This window comes from Hydractinia symbiolongicarpus, chromosome 13 (assembly GCF_029227915.1).
Source record: "Hydractinia symbiolongicarpus strain clone_291-10 chromosome 13, HSymV2.1, whole genome shotgun sequence".
Classification (NCBI taxonomy): Eukaryota; Metazoa; Cnidaria; class Hydrozoa; order Anthoathecata; family Hydractiniidae; genus Hydractinia; species Hydractinia symbiolongicarpus.
The window spans coordinates 5,567,448-5,590,091 of record NC_079887.1 but is presented as its reverse complement, the minus strand read 5'-3'; positions in this window follow the sequence as shown (position 1 = coordinate 5,590,091).

The following is a 22,644-nucleotide window of genomic DNA, read 5'->3' as shown; positions in this document are numbered from 1 at the left end:
ATGATTGCCGGAACTCAGCGACTACACTTGGCGCTGGGGTAGCGCTTCATTTAAAAATTTAGATAAAAAAGTCAATTTTTACTGTTGGACCAATCCTAGCCGTTATAGCGCGCTGAAAATATAGCGACAATTTCAAAAAGTACATATCATTGACTTTCTAACGGTGTCAGTCCGTTTGAGTTACAACGGTTTGATCACATATTCGTACCATCATGTATTTAGCGATACTTTTCTTCTATTACTAGGTTGCATCGCTTTTAACAATGAAACGATTGACTGTGGGACTTAATTGAACTGACTTTGGGCTATGACCATATAAATGTGAAAGTGAGACAATTGGACTCCAAGAAATAACATTCTTCTTAATTAAACATGATTGCCGCAACTCAGCGATTACACTGGGCGCTGTGGTAGCACTTCATTTAAAAATTTAGATTAATAAGTCATTTTTTACTGTGGGACCAATCCTAGCTCTTATCACGCGCTGAAGAATTAGCGACAGTTTCAAAAAGTACATATAATTGACTTTCTAAGGGTGTAAGTCCGTTTGAGTTACAACGATTGTGTCACATATTCGTACCAACATGTATTTAGCGATATTTTTCTGATATTACTAGGTTGCATCGCTTTTAGCAATGAAACGATTGACTGTGGGACTTAATTGAACCAACTTTAGACAGAGACCTGATATATGTGATAAATGAGACAATTGGACTCCAAGAAATAACATTCTTCTTAATTTGACATGATTGCCGAAACTCAGCGATTACACTAGGAGCTGTGGTAGCGCTTCATTTAAAAATTTAGATAAGAAAGTCAATTTTTACTGTGGGACCAATCCTAGCCGTTATCGCGAACTGAAAATATAGCGACAGCTTCCAAAAGTACATTTCATTGACTTTCTAACGGTGTGAGTCCGTTTGCGTTACAACGGTTTGGTCACATATTCGTACCAACATGTATTTTGCGATATTTTTCTGATATTACTAGGTTGCATCGCTTTTAACAATGAAGCGATTGAGTGTGGGACGTAATTGAATTAACTTTGGACTGTGACCTGATAAATGTGATAAAGGAGACAATTGAACTCCAAGAAATAACATTCTTCTTAATTTGACCTGAATGTCGGAACTCAGCGATTACACTGGACGCTGTGGTAGCGCTTCATTTAAAAATTTAGATTAATAAGCCAGTTTTTACTGTGGGACCAATCTTAGTCGTTATTGAGCGCTGAAGAATTAGCGACAGTTTCAAAAAGTACATTTCATTGACTTTCTAACGGTGTCAGTTCGTTTGAGTTCCAACGGATTGATCATATATTGGTACCAACATGTATTTAGCGATATAGTTCTGATATTACTAGGTTGCATCGCTTTTAACAATGAAATGATTGACTGTGGGACTTAATTGAATTGATTTTGGGCTGTAACCTTATAAATGTGAAAGTGAGACAATTGGACTCCAAGAAATAACATTCTTCTTAATTTGACGTGATTGCCGGAACTCAGCGATTACACTGGGCGCTGTGATAGCGCTTCATTTAAAAATTTAAATAAATAAGTCATTTTTACTGTGGGACCAATCCTAGCCGTTATCGCGCGCTGAAGAAATTGAGACAGTTTCAAAAACTACATTTCATTGACTTTCTGACGGTATTAATCCGCTTCAGTTACAACGGTTGTGTCACATATTCGTACCAACATGTATTTAGCGATATTTTTCTCATATTACTATGTTGCATCTCTTTAAACAGTGAAACGATTGACTGTGGCACTTAATTGAACTGATTTTGGACTGTGACCTTATAAATGTTATAAGTTTGACTATTGGATTCCAAGAAATAACATTCTTCTTAATTTGACATGATTTCCGAAACTCAGCGATTACACTGGGTGCTGTGGTAGCGCTTCATTTAAAAATTTAAATAAGAAAGTCAATTTTTACTGTGGGACCAATCCTAGCCGTTATCGCGCGCTGAAAATTTAGCAACAGTTTCCAAAAGTACATTTCAATGACTTTCTAATAGTGTGAGTCCGTTTGAGTTACAACGGTTTGGTCACATATTCGTACCAACATGTATTTAGCGATATTTTTCTGATATTACTAGGTTGCATCGCTTTTAACAATGAAACTATTGAGTGTGGGACGTAATTGAATTAACTTTGGACTGTGACCTGATAAATGTGATAAAGGAGACAATTGGACTCCAAGAAATAACATTCTTTTTAATTTGACATGATTGCCGGAACTCAGCGATTACACTGGGCGCTGCGGTAGCGCTTCATTTAAAAATTTAGATAAATAAGTCATTTTTACTGAGAGACCATTCCTAGCAGTTATTGCGCGCTGAAGAAATAGCGACAATTTCAAAAAGTACATATCATTGACTTTCTAACGGTGTCAGTTCGTTTGAGTTACAACGGCTTGATCACATTTTCGTACCAACATGTATTTAGCGATACTTTTCTGATATTACTAGGTTGCATCGCTTTTAACATTGAAACGATTGACTGTGGGACTTAATTGAACTAACTTTGGACTGTGACCTGATATATGTGATAAATGAGACAATTGGACTCCAAGATATAACATTCTTCTTAATTTGACGTGATTGCCGGAACTCAGCGATTACACTGGGCGCTGTGGTAGCACTTCATTTAAAAATTTAGATTAATAAGTCATTTTTACTGTGGGACCAATCCTAGCCGTTATCGCGCGCTGAAGAAATTGCGACCGTTTCAAAATCTACATTTCATTGACTTTTTAACGGTATTAATCCGCTTCAGTTACAACGGTTGCGTCACATATTCGTACCAACATGTATTTAGCGATATTTTTCTCAAATTACTATGTTGCATCGCTTAAACAGTGAAACGATTGACTGTGGCACTTAATTGAACTGATTTTCGACTGTGATCTTATAAATGTTATAAGTGAGACAATTGGATTCCAAGAAATAACATTCTTCTTAATTTGACCTGAATGCCGGAACTCAGCGATTACACTGAACGCTGTGGTAGCGCTTCATTTAAACATTTAGATTAATAAGCCAGTTTTTACTGTGGGAGCAATCTTAGCCGTTATTGAGCGCTGAAGAATTAGCGACAGTTTCAAAAAGTACATTTCATTGACTTTCTAACGGTGTCAGTTCGTTTAAGTTACAACGGTTCGATCACATATTGGTACCAACACGTATTTAGCGATATTTCTCTGATATTACTAGGTTGCATCGCTTTTAACAATGAAACGATTGACTGTGGGACTTAATTGAATTGATTTTGGGCTGTGACCTTATAAAAGTGAAAGTGAGACAATTGGACTCCAAGAAATAACATTCTTCTTAATTTAACATGATTGCCGCAACTCAGCGATCACACTGGGCGCTGTGGTAGCACTTCATTTAAAAATTTAGATTAATAAGTCATTTTTTACTGTGGGACCAATCCTAGCTCTTATCACGCGCTGAAGAATTAGCGACAGTTTCAAAAAGTAAATTTAATTGACTTTCTAAGAGTGTAAGTCCGTTTGAGTTACAACGATTGGGTCACATATTCGTACCAACATGTATTTAGCGATATTTTTCTGATATTACTAGGTTGCATCGCTTTTAACAATGAAACGATTGACTGTGGGACTTAAATGAACTAACTTTAGACAGAGACCTGATATATGTGATAAATGAGACAATTGGACTCCAAGAAATAACATTCTTCTTAGTTTGACGTGATTGCCGGAACTCAGCGATTACACTGGGCGCTGTGGTAGCGCTTCATTTAAACATTTAAATAAATAAGTCATTTTTACTGTGGGACCAATCCTAGCCGTTATCGCGCGCTGAAGAAATTGCGACAGCTTCAAAAACTACATTTCATTGACTTTCTGACGGTATTAATCCGCTTCAGTTACAACGGTTGTGTCACATATTCGTACCAACATGTATTTAGCGATATTTTTCTCATATTACTATGTTGCATCGCTTTTAACAGTGAAACGATTGTCTGTGGCACTTAATTGAACTGATTTTGGACTGTGACCTTATAAATGTTATAAGTGAGACAATTGGATTCCAAAAAATAACATTCTTCTTAATTTGACATGATTGCCGAAACTCAGCGATTACACTGGGCGCTGTGGTAGCGCTTCATTTAAAAATTTAGATAAGAAAGTCAATTTTTACTGTGGGACCAATCCTAGCCGTTATCGCGCACTGAAAATATAGCGACAGTTTCCAAAAGTACATTTCATTGACTTTCTAACGATGTGAGTCCGTTTGAGTTACAACGGTTTGGTCACATATTCGTACCAACATGTATTTAGCGATATTTTTCTGATATTACTAGGTTGCATCGCTTTTAACAATGAAACGATTGAGTGTGGGACGTAATTGAATTAACTTTGGACTGTGACCTGATAAATGTGATAAAGGAGACAATTGGACTCCAAGAAATAACATTCTTTTTAATTTGACATGATTGCCGGAACTCAGCGATTACACTGGGCGCTGTGGTAGCGCTTCATTTAAAAATTTAGATAAATAAGTCATTTTTACTGTGGGTCCAATCCTAGCCGTTATTGCGCGCTGAAGAAATAGCGACAGCTTCAAGAACTACATTTCATTGACTTTCTATCGGTATCAGTCCGTTTGAGTTACAACGGTTTGATCACATATTCGTACCATCATGTATTTAGCGATACTTTTCTTCTATTACTAGGTTGCATCGCTTTTAACAATGAAACGATTGACTGTGGGACTTAGTTGAACTGACTTTGGGCTATGACCATGTAAATGTGAAAGTGAGACAATTGGACTCCAAGAAATAACATTCTTCTTAATTAAACATGATTGCCGCAACTCAGCGATTACACTGGGCGCTGTGGTAGCACTTCATTTAAAAATTTAGATTAATAAGTCATTTTTTACTGTGGGACCAATCCTAGCTCTTATCACGCGCTGAAGAATTAGCGACAGTTTCAAAAAGTACATGTAATTGACTTTCTAAGGGTGTAAGTCCGTTTGAGTTACAACGATTGTGTCACATATTCGTACCAACATGTATTTAGCGATATTTTTCTGATATTACTAGGTTGCATCGCTTTTAGCAATGAAACGATTGACTGTGGGATTTAATTGAACTAACTTTAGGCAGAGACCTGATATATGTGATAAATGAGACAATTGGACTCCAAGAAATAACATTCTTCTTAATTTGACATGATTGCCGAAACTCAGCGATTACACTGGGAGCTGTGGTAGCGCTTCATTTAAAAATTTAGATAAGAAAGTCAATTTTTACTGTGGGACCAATCCTAGCCGTTGTCGCGCACTGAAAATATAGCGACAGCTTCCAAAAGTACATTTCATTGACTTCCTAACGGTGTGAGTCCGTTTGCGTTACAACGGTTTGGTCACATATTCGTACCAACATGTATTTAGCGATATTTTTCTGATATTACTAGGTTGCATCGCTTTTAACAATGACGCGATTGAGTGTGGGACGTAATTGAATTAACTTTGGACTGTGACCTGATAAATGTGATAAAGGAGACAATTGGACTCCAAGAAATAACATTCTTTTTAATTTGACATGATTGCCGGAACTCAGAGATTACACTGGGCGCTGTGGTAGCGCTTCATTTAAAAATTTAGATAAATAAGTCATATTTACTGTGGGACCAATCCTAGCCGTTATGGCGCGCTGAAAAAATAGCGACAGTTTCAAGAATTACATTTCATTGACTTTCCAAGGGTGTCAGTCCGTTTGAGTTACAACGGTTTGATCACATATTCGTACCATCATGTATTTAGCGATACTTTTCTTCTATTACTAGTTTGCATCAGTTTTAACAATGAAACGATTGACTGTGGGACTTAATTTAACTGACTTTGGGCTGTGACCTTATAAATGTGAAAGTGAGACAATTGGACTCCAAGAAATAACATTCTTGTTAATTTGACATGATTGCCGCAACTCAGCGATTACACTGGGCGCTGTGGTAGCACTTCATTTAAAAATTTAGATTAACAAATAATTTTTTACTGTGGGACCAATCCTAGCCGTTATCACGCGCTAAAAAATTAGCGACAGTTTCAAAAACTACATTTCATTGACTTCCAAGGGTGTCAGTCCGTTTGAGTTACAATGATTGGGTCACAAATTCGTACCACCATGTATTTAGCAATATTTTCTGATATTACTAGGTTGCATCGCTTTTAACAATGAAACGATTGACTGTGGAACTTAATTGTACTAACTTTGGACTGTGACCTGATAAATGTGATAAATGAGACAATTGGACTCCAAGAAAAAAAATTCTTTTTAATTTGACGTGATTTCCAAAAATCAGCGATTACACTGGGCGCTGTGGTAGCGCTTCATTTAAAAATTTAGATAAGTAAGTCATTTCTTACTGTGGGACCAACCCTAGCTGTTATCGCGCGCTGAAGAAATAGAGACAGTTTCAAAAAGTACATTTCATTGACTTTCTAAGGGTGTCAGTCCGTTTGAGTTACAACGATTGGGTCACATATTTGTACCAACATGTATTTAGCGATATTTTTCTGATATTACTAGGTTGCATCGCTTTTAACAATGAAACGATTGACTGTGGGACTTAATTGAACTGATTTTGGACTGTGACCTTATAAATGTTATAAGTGTGACAATTGGATTCCAAGAAATAACAATCTTCTTAATTTGACATGACTGCCGAAACTCAGCGATTACACTGGGCGCTGTGGTAGCGCTTCATTTAAAAATTTAAATAAATAATACAATTTTTACTGTGGGACCAATCCTAGCCCTTAGTGCGCGCTGAAGAAATAGAGATAGTTTCAAATACTACATTTCATTGACTTTCTAACGGTATCAGTCCGTTTCAACTACAACAGTTGCGTCATATATTCGTGCCAACATGTATTTAGTGATATCTTACCGATATTACTAGGTTGCATTGCTTTTAACAATGAAACGATTGACTGTGGGACTTAATTGAACTAACTTTGGACTATGACCTTATAAATGTGATAAGTGAGACAATTGGACTCCATGAAATAACATTCTTCTTAACTTGACCTGATTGCCCGAACTCAGCGATTACAATGGGCGCTGTGGTAGCACTTCATTTAAAAATTTAGATTAATAAGTCATTTTTTACTCTGGGACCAATCCTGGCCCTTATCACGCGCTGAAGAATTAGCGACAGTTTCAAAAAGTACACTTAATTGACTTTCTAAGGGTGTAAGTCCGTTTGAGTTACAACGATTGGGTCACAAATTCGTACCACCATGTATTTAGCAATATTTTCTGATATTACTAGGTTGCATCGCTTTTAACAATGAAACGATTGACTGTGGAACTTAATTGTACTAACTTTGGACTGTGACCTGATAAATGTGATAAATGAGACAATTGGACTCCAAGAAAAAAAATTCTTTTTAATTTGACGTGATTTCCAAAAATCAGCGATTACACTGGGCGCTGTGGTAGCGCTTCATTTAAAAATTTAGATAAATAAGTCATTTCTTACTGTGGGACCAACCCTAGCTGTTATCGCGCGCTGAAGAAATAGAGACAGTTTCAAAAAGTACATTTCATTGACTTTCTAAGGGTGTCAGTCCGTTTGAGTTACAACGATTGGGTCACATATTTGTACCAACATGTATTTAGCGATATTTTTCTGATATTACTAGGTTGCATCGCTTTTAACAATGAAACGATTGACTGTGGGACTTAATTGAACTGATTTTGGACTGTGACCTTATAAATGTTATAAGTGTGACAATTGGATTCCAAGAAATAACAATCTTCTTAATTTGACATGACTGCCGAAACTCAGCGATTACACTGGGCGCTGTGGTAGCGCTTCATTTAAAAATTTAAATAAATAATACAATTTTTACTGTGGGACCAATCCTAGCCCTTAGTGCGCGCTGAAGAAATAGAGATAGTTTCAAATACTACATTTCATTGACTTTCTAACGGTATCAGTCCGTTTCAACTACAACAGTTGCGTCATATATTCGTGCCAACATGTAAATAGTGATATCTTACCGATATTACTAGGTTGCATTGCTTTTAACAATGAAACGATTGACTGTGGGACTTAATTGAACTAACTTTGGACTATGACCTTATAAATGTGATAAGTGAGACAATTGGACTCCATGAAATAACATTCTTCTTAACTTGACCTGATTGCCCGAACTCAGCGATTACAATGGGCGCTGTGGTAGCACTTCATTTAAAAATTTAGATTAATAAGTCATTTTTTACTGTGGGACCAATCCTGGCCCTTATCACGCGCTGAAGAATTAGCGACAGTTTCAAAAAGTACACTTAACTGACTTTCTAAGGGTGTAAGTCCGTTTGAGTTACAACGATTGGGTCACATATTCGTACCAACATGTATTTAACGATATTTTTCTGATATTACTAGGTTGCATCGCTTTTAACAATGAAACGATTGACTGTGGGACTTAAGTGAACTAATTTTAGACAGAGACCTGATATATGTGATAAATGAGACAATTGGACTCCAAGAAATAACATTCTTCTTAATTCAACATGATTGCCGCAACTCAGCGATTACACTGGGCGCTGTGGTAGCACTTCATTTAAAAATTTAGATTAATAAGTCATTTTTTACTGTTGGACCAATCCTAGCTCTTATCATGCGCTGAAGAAATAAAGATAGTTTCAAAAAGTACATTTCATTGACATTCTGACAGTATTAATCCGCTTCAGTTACAACGATTGGGTCACATATTTGTACCAACATGTATTTAGCGATATTTTTCTCATATTACTATGTTGCATCGCTTTTAACAGTGAAACAATTGACTGTGGCACTTAATTGAACTGATTTTGGACTGTGACCTTATAAATGTTATAAGTGAGACAATTGAATTCCAAGAAATAACATTCTTCTTAATTTGACATGATTGCTGAAACTCAGCGATTACACTGGGCGCTGTGGTAGCGCTTCATTTAAAAATTTAGATAAGAAAGTCAATTTTTACTGTGGGACCAATCCTAGCCGTTATCGTGCACTGAAAATATAGCGACAGTTTCCAAAAGTACATTTCATTGACTTTCTAACGATGTGAGTCCGTTTGAGTTACAACGGTTTGGTCACATATTCGTACCAACATGTATTTAGCGATATCTTTCTGATATTACTAGGTTGCATCGCTTTTAACAATGAAACGATTGAGTGTGGGACGTAATTGAATTAACTTTGGACTGTGACCTGATAAATGTGATAAAGGAGACAATTCGACTCCAAGAAATAACATTCTTTTTAATTTGACATGATTGCCGGGACTCAGCGATTACACTGGGCGCTGTGGTAGCGCTTCATTTAAAAATTTAGATAAATAAGTCATTTTTACTGTGGGACCAATCCTAGCCGTTATTGCGCGCTGAAGAAATAGTGACAGTTTCAAGAATTACATTTCATTGACTTTCTATCGGTATCAATCCGCTTCAGTTACAAGGGTTGCGTCACATACTCCTACCAACATGTATTTAGCGATATTTTCCTGGTATTACTAGGTTGCATCGCTTTTAACAGTGAAACGATTGACTGTGGGACTTAATTGAACTGATTTGGACTGTGACGTTATAAATATTATAAGTGAGACAATTGGACTTCAAGAAATAACATTCTTATTAATTTGACATGATTGCCGGAACTCAGCGATTACACTTGGCGCTGTGGTAGCGCTTCATTTAAAAATTTAGATAAAAAAGTCAATTTTTACTGTTGGACCAATCCTAGCCGTTATAACGCGCTGAAAATGTAGCGACAATTTCAAAAAGTACATATCATTGACTTTCTAACGGTGTCAGTCCGTTTGAGTTACAACGGTTTGATCACATATTCGTACCATCATGTATTTTGCAATACTTTTCCTCTATTACTAGGTTGCATCGCTTTTAACAATGAAACGATTGACTGTGGGACTTAATTGAACTGACTTTGGGCTATGACCTTATAAATGTGAAAGTGAGACAATTGGACTCCAAGAAATAACATTCTTTTTAATTAAACATGATTGCCGCAACTCAGCGATTACACTGGGCGCTGTGGTAGCACTTCATTTAAAAATTTAAATAAATAAGTCATTTTTACTGTGGGACCAATGCTAGCCGTTATCGCGCGCTGAAGAAATTGCGACAGTTTCAAAAACTACATTTCATTGACTTTCTGACGGTATTAATCCGCTTCAGTTACAACGGTTGTGTCACATATTCGTACCAACATGTATTTAGCGATATTTTTCTCATATTACTATGTTGCATCGCTTATAACAGTGAAATGATTGACTGTGGCACTTAATTGAACTGATTTTGAACTGTGACCTTATAAATGTTATAAGTGAGACAATTGGATTCCAAGAAATAACATTCTTCTTAATTTGACATGATTGCCGAAACTCAGCGATTACACTGGGCGCTGTGGTAGCGCTTCATTTAAAAATTTAGATAAGAAAGTCAATTTTTACTGTGGGACCAATCCTAGCCGTTATCGCGCACTGAAAATATAGCGACAGTTTCCAAAAGTACATTTCATTGACTTTCTAACGGTGTGAGTCCGTTTGAGTTACAACGGTTTGGTCACATATTCGTACCAACATGTATTTTGCGATATTTTTCTGATATTACTAGGTTGCATCGCTTTTAACAATGAAACGATTGACTGTGGGACTTAATTGAACTAACTTTGGACTGTGACCTGATAAATTTTATAAGTGAGACAATTGGACGCCAAGAAATAACATTCTTCTTAATTTGACATGATTGCCGCAACTCAGGGATTACACTGGGCGCTGTGGTAGCACTTTATTTAAAATTTAGATTAACAAATCAATTTTTACTGTGGGGACAATCCTAGCCGCTATCACGCGTTGGAGAATTAGCGACAGTTTCAAAAACTACATTTCATTGACTTTCCCAGGGTGTCAGCCCGTTTGATTTACAACGATTGGGTCACATATTCGTACCAACATGTATTTAGCAATATTTTTCTGATATTACTAGGTTGCATCGCTTTTAACAATGAAACGATTGACTGTGGGACTTAATTGAACTGATTTTGGGCTGTGACCTTATAAATGTGAAAGTGAGACAATTGGACTCCAAGAAATAACATTCCTCTTAATTTAATATGATTGCCGCAACTCAGCGATTACAATGGGCGCTGTGGTAGCACTTCATTTAAAAATTTAGATTAATAAGTCATTTTTTACTGTTGGACCAATCCTAGCCGTTAGGACGCGCAGAAGAAATAGAGCCAGTCTCAAAAATTACATTTCATTGACTTTCTAACGGTATCAATTCGCTTCAGTTACAACGGTTGCGTCACATACTCGTACCAACATGTATTTAGCGATTTTTCTCTCATACTATTAGGTTGCATCGCTTTTAACAATGAAACGATTGACTGTGGGACTTAATTGAACTGATTTTGGGCTGTGACCTGATAAATGTGATAAATGAGACAATTGGACTCCAAGAAATAACATTCTTCTTAATTTGACGTGATTGCCGGAACTCAGCGATTACACTGGGCGCTGTGGTAGCACTTCATTTAAAAATTTAGATTAACAAATCATTTTTTACTGTTTGACCAATCCTAGCCGTTATCACGCGCTGAAGAATTAGCGACAGTTTCAAAAACTACATTTCATTGACTTTCCCAGGGTGTCAGCCCGTTTGAGTTACAACGATTGGGTCACATATTCGTACCAACATGTAATTAGCGATATTTTTCTGATATTACTTGGTTGCATCGCTTTTAACAATGAAACGATTGACTGTGGAACTTAATTGTACTAACTTTGGACTGTGACCTGATAAATGTGATAAATGAGACAATTGGACTCCAAGAAAAATTATTCTTCTTAATTTGACGTGATTGCCGAAAATCAGCGATTACACTGGGCGCTGTGGTAGCGCTTCATTTAAAAATTTAAATAAATAAGTCAATTTTTACTGTGGGGCCAATCCTAGCCCTTAGTGCGCGCTGAAGAAATAGAGATAGTTTCAAATACTACATTTCATTGACTTTCTAACGGTATCAGTCCGTTTCAACTGCAACAGTTGCGTCACATATTCGTACCAACATGTATTTAGTGATATCTTACCGATATTAATAGGTTGTATCGCTTTTAACAATGAAACGATTGACTGCGGGACTTAATTGAACTAACTTTGGACTGTGACCTGATAAATGTGATAAAGAAGACAATTGAACTCCAAGAAATAACATTCTTCTTAATTTGACCTGAATGCCGGAACTCAGTGATTACACTGGACGCTGTGGTAGCGCTTCATTTAAAAATTTAGATTATTAAGTAAGTTTTTACTGTGGGACCAATCCTAGCCGTTATTGCGCGCTGAAGAATTAGCGACAGTTTCAAAAAGTACATTTCATTGACTTTCTAACGGTGTCAGTTCGTTTGAGTTGCAACGGTTGGGTCACATGCTCGTACCAACATGTATTTAGCGATATTTTTCTGGTATTACTAGGTTGCATCGGTTTTAACAATGAAACGATTGACTGTAGGACTTAATTGAACTAACTTTGAACTGTGACCTTATAAATGTTATAAGTGAGACAATTGGATTCCAAGAAATAACATTCTTCTTAATTTGACATGATTGCCGAAACTCAGCGATTACACTGGGCGCTGTGGTAGCGCTTCATTTAAAAATTTAGATAAGAAAGTCAATTTTTACTGTGGGACCAATCCTAGCCGTTATCGCGCACTGAAAATATAGCGACAGTTTCCAAAAGTACATTTCATTGACTTTCTAACGGTGTGAGTCCGTTTGAGTTACAACGGTTTGGTCACATATTCGTACCAACATGTATTTTGCGATATTTTTCTGATATTACTAGGTTGCATCGCTTTTAACAATGAAACGATTGACTGTGGGACTTAATTGAACTAACTTTGGACTGTGACCTGATAAATTTTATAAGTGAGACAATTGGACGCCAAGAAATAACATTCTTCTTAATTTGACATGATTGCCGCAACTCAGGGATTACACTGGGCGCTGTGGTAGCACTTTATTTAAAACTTTAGATTAACAAATCAATTTTTACTGTGGGGACAATCCTAGCCGCTATCACGCGTTGGAGAATTAGCGACAGTTTCAAAAACTACATTTCATTGACTTTCCCAGGGTGTCAGCCCGTTTGATTTACAACGATTGGGTCACATATTCGTACCAACATGTATTTAGCAATATTTTTCTGATATTACTAGGTTGCATCGCTTTTAACAATGAAACGATTGACTGTGGGACTTAATTGAACTGATTTTGGGCTGTGACCTTATAAATGTGAAAGTGAGACAATTGGACTCCAAGAAATAACATTCCTCTTAATTTAATATGATTGCCGCAACTCAGCGATTACAATGGGCGCTGTGGTAGCACTTCATTTAAAAATTTAGATTAATAAGTCATTTTTTACTGTTGGACCAATCCTAGCCGTTAGGACGCGCAGAAGAAATAGAGCCAGTCTCAAAAATTACATTTCATTGACTTTCTAACGGTATCAATTCGCTTCAGTTACAGCGGTTGCGTCACATACTCGTACCAACATGTATTTAGCGATTTTTCTCTCATACTATTAGGTTGCATCGCTTTTAACAATGAAACGATTGACTGTGGGACTTAATTGAACTGATTTTGGGCTGTGACCTGATAAATGTGATAAATGAGACAATTGGACTCCAAGAAATAACATTCTTCTTAATTTGACGTGATTGCCGGAACTCAGCGATTACACTGGGCGCTGTGGTAGCACTTCATTTAAAAATTTAGATTAACAAATCATTTTTTACTGTTTGACCAATCCTAGCCGTTATCACGCGCTGAAGAATTAGCGACAGTTTCAAAAACTACATTTCATTGACTTTCCCAGGGTGTCAGCCCGTTTGAGTTACAACGATTGGGTCACATATTCGTACCAACATGTAATTAGCGATATTTTTCTGATATTACTTGGTTGCATCGCTTTTAACAATGAAACGATTGACTGTGGAACTTAATTGTACTAACTTTGGACTGTGACCTGATAAATGTGATAAATGAGACAATTGGACTCCAAGAAAAATTATTCTTCTTAATTTGACGTGATTGCCGAAAATCAGCGATTACACTGGGCGCTGTGGTAGCGCTTCATTTAAAAATTTAAATAAATAAGTCAATTTTTACTGTGGGGCCAATCCTAGCCCTTAGTGCGCGCTGAAGAAATAGAGATAGTTTCAAATACTACATTTCATTGACTTTCTAACAATATCAGTCCGTTTCAACTGCAACAGTTGCGTCACATATTCGTACCAACATGTATTTAGTGATATCTTACCGATATTAATAGGTTGTATCGCTTTTAACAATGAAACGATTGACTGTGGGACTTAATTGAACTAACTTTGGACTGTGACCTGATAAATGTGATAAAGAAGACAATTGAACTCCAAGAAATAACATTCTTCTTAATTTGACCTGAATGCCGGAACTCAGTGATTACACTGGACGCTGTGGTAGCGCTTCATTTAAAAATTTAGATTATTAAGTAAGTTTTTACTGTGGGACCAATCCTAGCCGTTATTGCGCGCTGAAGAATTAGCGACAGTTTCAAAAAGTACATTTCATTGACTTTCTAACGGTGTCAGTTCGTTTGAGTTGCAACGGTTGGGTCACATGCTCGTACCAACATGTATTTAGCGATATTTTTCTGGTATTACTAGGTTGCATCGGTTTTAACAATGAAACGATTGACTGTAGGACTTAATTGAACTAACTTTGGACTATGACCTTATAAATGTGGTAAGTGAGACAATTGGACTCCATGAAATAACATTCTTCTTAATTTGACGTGATTGCCGGAAAACAGCGATTACACTGGGCGCTGTGGTGGCGCTTCATTTAAAAATTTAGATAAATAAGTCATTTCTTATTATGGGACCAATCCTAGCTGTTATCGCACGCTGAAGAAACAGAGACAGTTTCAAATACTACACTTCATTGACTTTCTAACGATGTGAGTCCGTTTGAGTTACAACGGTTTGGTCACATATTCGTACCAACATGTATTTAGCGATATTTTTCTGATATTACTAGGTTGCATCGCTTTTAACAATGAAACGATTGAGTGTGGGACGTAATTGAATTAACTTTGAACTGTGACCTGATAAATGTGATAAAGGAGACAATTCGACTCCAAGAAATAACATTCTTTTTAATTTGACATGATTGCCGGGACTCAGCGATTACACTGGGCGCTGTGGTAGCGCTTCATTTAAAAATTTAGATAAATAAGTCATTTTTACTGTGGGACCAATTCTAGCCGTTATTGCGCGCTGAAGAAATAGCGACAGTTTCAAGAATTACATTTCATTGACTTTCTATCGGTATCAATCCGCTTCAGTTACAAGGGTTGCGTCACATACTCGTACCAACATGTATTTAGCGATATTTTCCTGGTATTACTAGGTTGCATCGCTTTTAACAGTGAAACGATTGACTGTGGGACTTAATTGAACTGATTTGGACTGTGACGTTATAAATATTATAAGTGAGACAATTGGACTTCAAGAAATAACATTCTTATTAATTTCACATGATTGCCTGAACTCAGCGATTACACTTGGCGCTGTGGTAGCGCTTCATTTAAAAATTTAGATAAAAAAGTCAATTTTTACTGTTGGACCAATCCTAGCCGTTATAACTCGCTGAAAATATAGCGACAATTTCAAAAAGTACATATCATTGACTTTCTAACGGTGTCAGTCCGTTTGAGTTACAACGGTTTGATCACATATTCGTACCATCATGTATTTAGCGATACTTTTCCTCTATTACTAGGTTGCATCGCTTTTAACAATGAAACGATTGACTGTGGGACTTAATTGAACTGACTTTGGGCTATGACCTTATAAATGTAAAAGTGAGACAATTGGACTCCAAGAAATAACATTCTTTTTAATTAAACATGATTGCCGCAACTCAGCGATTACACTGGGCGCTGTGGTAGCGCTTCATTAAAAAATTTAAATAAATAAGTCATTTTTACTGTGGGACCAATCCTAGCCGTTATCGCGCGCTGAAGAAATTGCGACAGTTTCAAAAACTACATTTCATTGACTTTCTGACGGTATTAATCCGCTTCAGTTACAACGGTTGTGTCACATATTCGTACCAACATGTATTTAGCGATATTTTTCTGATATTACTAGGTTGCATCGCTTTTAACAATGAAACGATTGACTGTGGAACTTAATTGTACTAACTTTGGACTGTGACCTGATAAATGTGATAAATGAGACAATTGGACTCCAAGAAAAATTATTCTTCTTAATTTGACGTGATTGCCGAAAATCAGCGATTACAGAGCTGTGGTAGCGCTTCATTTAAAAATTTAAATAAATAAGTCAATTTTTACTGTGGGGCCAATCCTAGCCCTTAGTGCGCGCTGAAGAAATAGAGATAGTTTCAAATACTACATTTCATTGACTTTCTAACGGTATCAGTCCGTTTCAACTACAACAGTTGCGTCACATATTCGTACCAACATGTATTTAGTGATATCTTACCGATATTAATAGGTTGTATCGCTTTTAACAATGAAACGATTGACTGTGGGACTTAATTGAACTAACTTTGGACTGTGACCTGATAAATGTTATAAAGAAGAGAATTGAACTCCAAGAAATAACATTCTTCTTAATTTCACATGATTGCCTGAACTCAGCGATTACACTTGGCGCTGTGGTAGCGCTTCATTTAAAAATTTAGATAAAAAAGTCAATTTTTACTGTTGGACCAATCCTAGCCGTTATAACTCGCTGAAAATATAGCGACAATTTCAAAAAGTACATATCATTGACTTTCTAACGGTGTCAGTCCGTTTGAGTTACAACGGTTTGATCACATATTCGTACCATCATGTATTTAGCGATACTTTTCCTCTATTACTAGGTTGCATCGCTTTTAACAATGAAACGATTGACTGTGGGACTTAATTGAACTGACTTTGGGCTATGACCTTATAAATGTAAAAGTGAGACAATTGGACTCCAAGAAATAACATTCTTTTTAATTAAACATGATTGCCGCAACTCAGCGATTACACTGGGCGCTGTGGTAGCGCTTCATTAAAAAATTTAAATAAATAAGTCATTTTTACTGTGGGACCAATCCTAGCCGTTATCGCGCGCTGAAGAAATTGCGACAGTTTCAAAAACTACATTTCATTGACTTTCTGACGGTATTAATCCGCTTCAGTTACAACGGTTGTGTCACATATTCGTACCAACATGTATTTAGCGATATTTTTCTGATATTACTAGGTTGCATCGCTTTTAACAATGAAACGATTGACTGTGGAACTTAATTGTACTAACTTTGGACTGTGACCTGATAAATGTGATAAATGAGACAATTGGACTCCAAGAAAAATTATTCTTCTTAATTTGACGTGATTGCCGAAAATCAGCGATTACAGAGCTGTGGTAGCGCTTCATTTAAAAATTTAAATAAATAAGTCAATTTTTACTGTGGGGCCAATCCTAGCCCTTAGTGCGCGCTGAAGAAATAGAGATAGTTTCAAATACTACATTTCATTGACTTTCTAACGGTATCAGTCCGTTTCAACTACAACAGTTGCGTCACATATTCGTACCAACATGTATTTAGTGATATCTTACCGATATTAATAGGTTGTATCGCTTTTAACAATGAAACGATTGACTGTGGGACTTAATTGAACTAACTTTGGACTGTGACCTGATAAATGTTATAAAGAAGAGAATTGAACTCCAAGAAATAACATTCTTCTTAATTTGACCTGAATGCCGGAACTCAGTGATTACACTGGACGCTGTGGTAGCGCTTCATTTAAAAATTTAGATTATTAAGCAAGTTTTTACTGTGGGACCAATCCTAGCCGTTATTGCGCGCTGAAGAATTAGCGACAGTTTCAAAAAGTACATTTCATTGACTTTCTAACGGTGTCAGTTCGTTTGAGTTGCAACGGTTGGGTCACATGCTCGTACCAACATGTATTTAGCGATATTTTTCTGATATTACTAGGTTGCATCGCTTTTAACAATGAAACGATTGACTGTAGGACTTAATTGAACTAACTTTGGACTATGACCTTATAAATGTGGTAAGTGAGACAATTGGACTCCATGAAATAACATTCTTCTTAATTTGACGTGATTGCCGGAAAACAGCGATTACACTGGGCGCTGTGGTGGCGCTTCATTTAAAAATTTAGATAAATAAGTCATTTCTTACTATGGGACCAATCCTAGCTGTTATCGCACGCTGAAGAAACAGAGACAGTTTCAAATACTACACTTCATTGACTTTCTAACGGTATCAGTCCGTTTGAGTTTCAACAGTTGGGTCACATATTCGTACCAGCATGTATTTAGTGATTTTTTCCGATATTACTAAGTTGTATCGCTTTTAAGAGTGAAACGATTGACTGTGGGACTTAATTGAACTGATTTTGGACTATGATCTTAAAAATGTGATAAGTGAGGCAATTGGACTTCAAGAAATAACATTCTTCTTAATTTGACATGATTGCCGGAACTCAAGGATTACACTGGGAGCTGGGGTAGCGCCTTAATCAAAAATGTAGACAAATAAGTCATTTTGTGCTGTGGGACCAATCTTAGCCGTTAGGACGCGCAGAAGAAATAGAGCCAGTCTCAAAAATTACATTTCATTGACTTTCTAACGGTATCAATTCACTTCAGTTACAACGGTTGCGTCACATACTCGTACCAACATGTATTTAGCGATTCTTCTCTCATACTATTAGGTTGCATCGCTTTTAACAATGAAACGATTGACTGTGGGACTTAATTGAACTGATTTTGGCCTGTGACCTGATAAATGTGATAAATGAGACAATTGGACTCCAAGAAATAACATTCTTCTTAATTTGACGTGATTGCCGGAACTTAGCGATTACACTGGGCGCTATGGTAGCACTTCATTTAAAAATTTAGATTAACAAATCATTTTTTACTGTGGGACCAATCTTAGCCGTTATCACGCGCTGCAGAATTAGCGACAGTTTCAAAAACTACATTTCATTGACTTTCCCAGGGTGACAGCCCGTTTGAGTTACAACGATTGGGTCACATATTCGTACCAACATGTATTTAGCGATATTTTTCTGATATTACTAGGTTGCATCGCTTTTAACAATGAAACGATTGACTGTGGAACGTAATTGTACTAACTTTGGACTGTGACCTGATAAATGTGATAAATGAGACAATTGGACTCCAAGAAAAAACATTCTTTTTAATTTGACGTGATTGCCAAAAATCAGCGATTACACTGGGCGCTGTGGTAGCGCTTCATTTAAAAATTTAGATAAATAAGTCATTTCTTACTGTGGGACCAATCCTAGCTGTTATCGCGCGCTGAAGAAATAGGGACAGTTTCAAAAAGTACATTTCATTGACTTTCTAAGGGTGTCAGTCCGTTTGAGTTACAACGCTTGGGTCACATATTTGTACCAACATGTATTTAGCGATATTTTTTTGATATTACTAGGTTGCATCGCTTTTAACAATGAAACGATTGACTGTGGGACTTAATTGAACTGATTTTGAAGTGTGACAATTGGATTCCAAGAAATAACATTCTTCTTAATTTGACATGACTGCCGAAACTCAGCGATTACACTGGGCGCTGTGGTAGCGCTTCATTTAAATATTTAGATAAATAAGTAGAGATAGGAAAATGCCGATCCTAGGACAGCGATTAATATATTCTGTACCACTCCACGTCAATTTATAGATCATCCACGTCAAATCAACGATAGAAGTGTCCATAAAATCCATGTGCACTTTACCACTTTACGTCAAATAAGCGGGCATGCTCTATAATATCTGTCCAAAACCCCCTCCCCAGCCGTGTCCCCCGGGCCCCCTCCCCGTCCCATGGGTCCCTACCCACCCTCATCTGTCGTGCCTTATAATTTATAGTGTTATGTGTGTCTATAATGTCCTCTCGCCAGTGTGGTAATACCATCTTCCAAAATTATGCGTTTATCATCATCGGCATTGAGCGCCAGTTTATTTGTTTTCACCGTGTGAACATCATGCTTAATCGATCGAAAGGTCATTTGGGTTCTGTAAATGTTCTCACCCTCAAACAGGCATCTCTTATAGTCATCGAAACCTCTGGTCTCCCTTACCACGCATTTCTTCACCCCCTTACACCTCTTACCCTCCTTACCACATAGCTGTTTGTATGCGTATGTCTTAGCTCTTATGGCGATGAACTCAGTCATCACCTTACCACCTAACTCGTCCTTCATCAGCCCAATGATCTTTTTATTCAAACCTAATAGTAGAGGCCTACCATCTTCCTTATCATACCCAGATGTGTCAAATCTCGCAGACACATCATTCGCAATATCTTTGTAGAAGTCGTCTGTTTTTATGTGGTAAACGAATGAATCCGTATCCATGTAGCAAAGTTTCACATCATCACCATATTTCGGTCTCATGTAATCATGGTTGGACTCATACATAACCATCTTGGATAGATGGAGGATTGTGGGGCCGAGATAGATCGGTTCGTTCATTTTGATCTTGATCTTGGACATCTCTATCCCCATCAGTGTTTCCGAGAAATGGATTGCACCCCTGAAGTTTGGCTTCATCACCATTTTCTCATAATTCTTTTGGTTGGTGGCCAAACGTATATCCTTCTGTCTTCGCTGATTCTCCATTGTCTTACCAAAGACGGAATTGTTCATCAGCTTGAAGAAATCCTTTTCAAAGTCATTCTTTGACTCCGTGCGCAGCTGTGTATTGAAGTCGATGTAAGGTTTCAACCATGCGCTCTGATCAAACCTCAGTACCCTATGAACCTTATCCAGAACAAGACCGTGATTCAAAGCTTGAGCAAGCGCACGGATATGAATCACATAGTTCCTCTTGTCCGAAAGACACGGTGTCAGCTTCTCGACACCATTGATAACCTTCCTCTCAGGCATGAAAGGAAGATCGTTATGTGTGTCATGAAGATTATGTGGATATCTAACATCAACCTCAAGCATGTACCCCTTTTCACCGTTTTCCACAGCCAACTCTGAAATGAGTTCGGGCGTAAATTTACCGGAATCATCCCACTCAAACCCCCCGGTGGGCATCTTCTGTATCATAGCCCATCCATACAGATTGTTAGCATCAAGATACTGTAGATAGGTTGTATCTTCTGAAGTATTATACATATCACCCATATATGGATTATTTGCCTTCGCGTGTCTGTGAACGGCCTGACAGAGACCGCCCCTAATACCCATCTCCACAAACAGTAACATATCCATATCTGACAACAAATCCAGCTCAACATCTGTCTTTTTCAGGCATGCCTGCCAAGCTAATCCGGGGGCCGTGTAAAAATGAGCGGGATCTAGTTTATAGTTTCTCAAACATGTCTCTCTGAATGTCTCAAACACATCACTCAGAAGCAGAACATCCGTCTTGAGATAGATATCATGATAAACGCCCATATTTTCAACTTTCATGTCCTTCCACACCTTCTGGGCATGCGCATAATCGGCATCGCTGATACCATTCATGTTCAACTTGCTATAAAAGTCATCTTTCGAAGGAAGCCTGGTTTCATTAAACCTATCAAATGAATCAACATACTCATATGGGTATACACCCTTCCTTCTCATTATGTTGAATTGCTCATCATTGAAGAATTTTCTAAGGTTTTTACACTGATCATCGGATAGATTGTCAGCTAAGGAACCTAATCCTCTTGACATAAATCTAAATGAATCGATGAATCTCAGCTTTATCTTTTTGTCTTTGGTCTCACCATTTTTGTCGGTGTATTCACCAACCTTAACATCGGTCGAGAAAGAGATATATTTCTCTTTATTTTCAGCGATTACACTCATACCACCTTCTCCATACTTCTTCGCAAGCTCTTTGATAAATAGATGTGAATCATATCCACTCAGATTATGGAAGACAATCGGAATATAATTAGGCACCTTGTAACGGAGATTACATTCCATGTGTGCCGATCCACGAAACTTGCCAGTAAAATGACAGTGATCCCTAACCTTGATGTCATCATCACCAAATTCTCTCATACAGATGTGGCAGTCGGTGGAATTTTCATATCCATCAAGTTCTTCATCGGTTAGATCTTGCATACCAAGTTGTGGAAACATGTTGTATAACCTTTTCGCCTCGGAAACCACATGATCCACAAAGCGCGGAACACAGTCATCACCACGGTAAAGCTTCAGAGGGTCCAAAACTTCACCATGAGCATATTTACTATAACAACAGAATCCGGTGGGGATATGTTTACCAACTTTCTCGGTGGACGATCCACACTCTATCTCTTCAGGTTTTGTAAAAGCTTCGAAATCGGCATACATGATGAATGGGGCTTTGAGCTGGTACTGACCGTGGGTGAAGGTTAAGGTGCTACCCTCCCTAGGGAGTTGAATATTAACGGCATCGTTATTCTTACAATACTCAAAGTGCTCATCCCTTTTCCGTTCGCTTGGAAAACCAGAGAGACAATTCAAGCAATAATGCTCTTTATGTTCATG